The 4,599-nt window shown below is 39.9% G+C and overlaps 1 long non-coding RNA gene across 1 annotated transcript; it reads right to left on the bottom strand.

Annotated features, from left to right (window-relative positions):
* Positions 1 to 3,016: 3,016 nt before the first annotated feature.
* LOC117562445 lies at positions 3,017 to 3,948 on the bottom strand. Its single transcript, XR_004571538.1, has 3 exons — positions 3,793 to 3,948; positions 3,620 to 3,690; positions 3,017 to 3,438 (listed from the first exon to the last, which is right to left on the bottom strand). It is a non-coding gene; the product is annotated as an uncharacterized LOC117562445 (long non-coding RNA).
* Between the last annotated feature and the right edge of the window lie 651 nt (positions 3,949 to 4,599).

The following is a 4,599-nucleotide window of genomic DNA, read 5'->3' as shown; positions in this document are numbered from 1 at the left end:
GGCTTGGAAGGTTTTATATTCTGTAGTGTCTCAACAGAACCTAATATGAATTGCTTTATTGTCTCGTCGCTGGATCACCTCCCCCTGGCAAAGTGGCCTCGTTATTGTTGACAAACCTGTTTTTGTTGCTGGTTCAACAGGAGCTTCTGTAAATAGTTTTGTAAATAGTTTGAATATTTATCATAGTAATCATTTTTAGTCTCCCACTCTCTCAATTTAATTTATCGTTTATTTGCCCCACCATATGTTTGTTGTCCAAGGGCACTAATTTGGTCTGTGTTGAAGATTGTTTTACACTTTAGATTAATCAAAATTGTGTTTTTTGGCTGAATTAATCTTTTTCCGTTGAACCCTAACCCTCTTTGTTCTCCTCATTCATTTGACTTTGTTTTGTTCTAACACACATCCCACATCACATCACTTTTTCCATACACTGTTCTTAATACTTGTTCACACATTTGTTCGTCCCTTTTACTTTGTTATTCCTGTTGTTCTTGTTCAAACACATATATCAATTGTTCATCCACTGTTGTGGTAAAATGATATTCATAGTCTTAACATGATCATGCTACCCATGCTAACATGAACACAAACGTTTCCCTCCAAAAATGTAAAACGTATCTAAGTAATAGGCTACCAAGCTTTCCGTTGTCACCCTGCCTCTCCAAATGCAAAACTGTCAATAAAAAGTATGCAATAATGCAATTACAGCTGAAAAAGTACTTGGGTGTGTGTTTTTTTAATATATATATTTACCATTCAATAACGCAATCGCTGCTGTCTGTCTGTCCCATAGAAGAACATGACAGCGCAACTATACTACGGACGTGACTGCCCTGGCAGTGACAGCAACATAGCCTGCTTGTGCTACCACACTTTCCCCTCAAAATATCGTTAAATAACGAAACTTATAAATAGTGCCAACCCATACAAAGTGTAACCACATCATGTAAATATGAAAGCAATCTTTAAAAAATAACAGCGTTGGTTTAATCTATGACTATTTTGACCATGTTTGTGCTGTTTTTGCCATAGAGAAGCATTGCAACGGAAGTGCGTTTTGAACTATCCCGGCATACATAAACCACGTGACCGGCTGGCGGCGACATCAAAGAGTGTCGTAACTCTTATCTCTCTAGGGCTCTGGTCTCAACCTATCTTCTCCGGCACACGTGACACGTCCCAACCTATCGTCTCCGGCACACGTGACACGTCCCAATCTATCGTCTCCGTGTCCAGCTGAATCCCCTCTCGTATGTGTGTGTATTCAGAAGGATGTCTGCAGGAGGCACTTAGAGTAAAGTTATTACATATATAATACATATAATGGCACTGTTCTAGCGGTGTCAAGCTATGTGCTGTATCAGAAACAATGTGCGGCGTGTTTTGGGAGTAATATGCTATGTGTTTACATTAGCAAGCATGCTAACACTCAGAGCTAACCATGGAGCTAACGCTGTAGGCTACTGGAGAGAATATGTGTAACATAATGTCCTGGTGGTAAACCCTGCGAGAGAGAAAGGTTTGAGCTCCATACTGTTTCAGAAATAAAGCTTGAAGTGGTTGGGAGCATAATATGGCATTTAATTACCGCAGCGTTTAGCTGAGTTTCTCCCAGTCTATGGTTTCTCCCGGTAGAAATCTCTCTAGCAGGGGAAAGCTGAATGACGCTACAAAGGGGCGTGGCTAGAAGCAGCTGTTCCATTTAAAGCAGAATCAGCCTGTTTGAAACAGGCCTGCAATAGTATGAGCAATATGAGGCATGGCTAAAATGGGTGATCTGTTTGGTATTTTAAGCAAAAAACTTCACAGACATGTTTTGTATCCGTATGGCCCTACAATATATTTTTCAAAACAACATTAACAACATTGTAATGAGTGTTTGAGGGACTGAGTTAACATGAAGAGAGAGAAATGTATGTGTAGTATTTTGATTGAGCTATTTTCTTAATTCACAATTATCGGAGTTTAAGAGAAATCTTATGTCATGATCAGTTTATATTATTCTTTATATAAGGTTTGTTTATATTATTCATATTATTTATGATCCATATGTTATCCTTTATCCATTAAAGGTCCCATGACTTGGCCATTTCTACTGATCATAATTCAATTGTTGAGGTATACTAGAATAGATTTATATTGTGCAATTTTCCAAACTCACATTGGTTTCTCATACAGCATCTCTGTATAGTATGTGTATTCACTCTCTGTCCTAAACGACTTGTTGGAGCTCCTAAAGCAAAGTAAAAGACAATAAAATAGCGGTATGCAACGTGTGTGAAGCAGAAATCCTGCAGCCCGCTGTGACGGACCGGTGAGCAGAGCAAAACACACACTAAGAGTTTGACCTAAGACACTTAGCTATTTTATCTACCTCTGGAACTAGCTAAACTAGTTATAAATATATGTATTCTTCACTGTCGGGTCACTCATTACTGGATTGGGGGCCGCATGAGACGGATACTGACGGACTGTCAGGGGAGGGAGAGAGGAAAAGAGAGCGCTTCCACTAATTTCTCCCGTGTTCTTATCCAAAGTTAATGTAAACTTGAATAATGTACTTCATTTGAATGTAATAATTATGTTGGTTGTTGTTTGTGGAAGCGCATCATGTATTGAAAAATGTATCTGAACTTTTCGATCCGTTACGATTATAAACTGAAGCAATATAAAAATGAGCCCCATTAACTGAGATCCCCATAGCCCCCACCCACCCACTGTAGCCAACTCGCTACAGGGTATACTTTGAGGGTTTGTGACCATGCAGACCGTTTACATGCATACAAAGCTACATAACACACAAGGGGACGGGTAATAACCAGAAAAGCATGTCATGGGACCTTTAACATTTTGATATTATTTCTCTTTGAAGAAACACACACACACACACACACACACACACACACACACACACACACACACACACACACACACACACACACACACACACACACACACACACACACACACACACACACACACACACACACACACACACACACACACACACACACACACACACACGTCCATCACACCAATGTGAACCTAATCTTATTACAGAACTAGCGCCCGAACAGAGTTTATCTTTATATCTCAACTAAATTAATGACTGCTAATGCTGCTTTTTCACTTAAACATGTTTCCATCAGAGAACCAGCAGGGCATTTTCTTTTCATTGCTACTTTCATTGGAGCTATAGGTAAACCATTGTTTTTCATGAGTTGACAAAGCTTGTTAAATAGAAAGTGGTCTAAACAATAAGACATTCCGCAATATTTCATAGAAATAAACAAGAACAATAATCTCCAGTGAGCCCTCGTTTTGTCAAACAAATGGCAAGTGTTTACCTACCTTAGACCTGAGAGCCCAGTATTCCTCTGTGCCATATTCCAAATGTTTGAAAGCAGTCAGATAGTCAAAACTGATGATCGCTGTCTGCAGACAAAGAGAGCAGAGACAAAGAAAGACCTAATGAGTAAGCAATTACACTTATTTTTCAAAACCACAGTATGATAGAAAATAATTTTACTGCTCTCCCGTTGTTGTTGTTCTTGTTGTTCTTGTTGACATGTGTCTGGGCCGCGAGAACATTTCCTAACTATCATAACTGGCCCACCTGTATAAGACATACACCGCTGATACTCCAAGTCCCAGAATGTACTGCATCAGCCAGAGCACCAAGACATTCTAGAAAGGAAAGGAGATATTGACGCCCGACAATTCCTTGCGGCAGCAACATTCACAATGATGCACAGCACGCAAATGGATGGACGTTAATAACCTACGCACATGTTGTTATCTGCACCTTCCTACTGCTTTATTGCACACTCATGAGACGTCAGAATTCACCTCAAAAGAAATGGCCAAACGAAAAGTGGACTCTGAAAACAGGGGCTTTCAAGACAGGTGGGAGGGAGAGACACCTGTTTACTAGAATTTGCAGGAAAGCCGTTTGTCTTGTTTGTGGAGCTGGCGTGGCCGAATTCAAAGAACATAACAAAAGACGGCACTATTGCCCCTTTTCCACCAAACCGGTTTCAAGGCCGGTTCCGGACTAGAGCCTGATTAAGCTCTGGTTCTTCCTGTTTCCACCGCAGCAGATCCGGCTCCAAGTACCGAAAACCGGTTCTTAGCTGCCTTATATGCCGGTAAAATATGCCTGTAGAAAAGGGCTTATCTCAATCTCAATTTATTTATATAGCACATTTAAAACAACCTTCAGTTGACCAAAGTGCTGTACAGGCAGTAACTACAATATTAAATAACACAATGGGAGTACAATAATAAAACAATAATTAAAAACATAATAAAAAGCACAATAACTAGAAACATATAAATAAATAAAACACACATACAAATATAAAAATGTAATGTTCAACTAGTATTAAAAGCCAGTGCAAAGAGGTGAGTTTTTAGATGAGATTTAAAAAGTTCAATAGACTCATCAGTCCGGATATGTGCTGGGAGGCTGTTCCACAGTCTGGGAGCTGCAACACTGAAAGCCCTGTCACCTCTGTTTTTTTTCCTGCACCGAGGAACCACCAACATATTCTGCTGAGCTGAGCGCAATGCTCTAGCTGGAGCATGGCGGTGCAA

This window comes from Gymnodraco acuticeps, unplaced genomic scaffold, assembly GCF_902827175.1.
Source record: "Gymnodraco acuticeps unplaced genomic scaffold, fGymAcu1.1, whole genome shotgun sequence".
Classification (NCBI taxonomy): domain Eukaryota; kingdom Metazoa; phylum Chordata; class Actinopteri; order Perciformes; family Bathydraconidae; genus Gymnodraco; species Gymnodraco acuticeps.
This window is presented reverse-complemented; position numbering and strand designations above follow the sequence as displayed.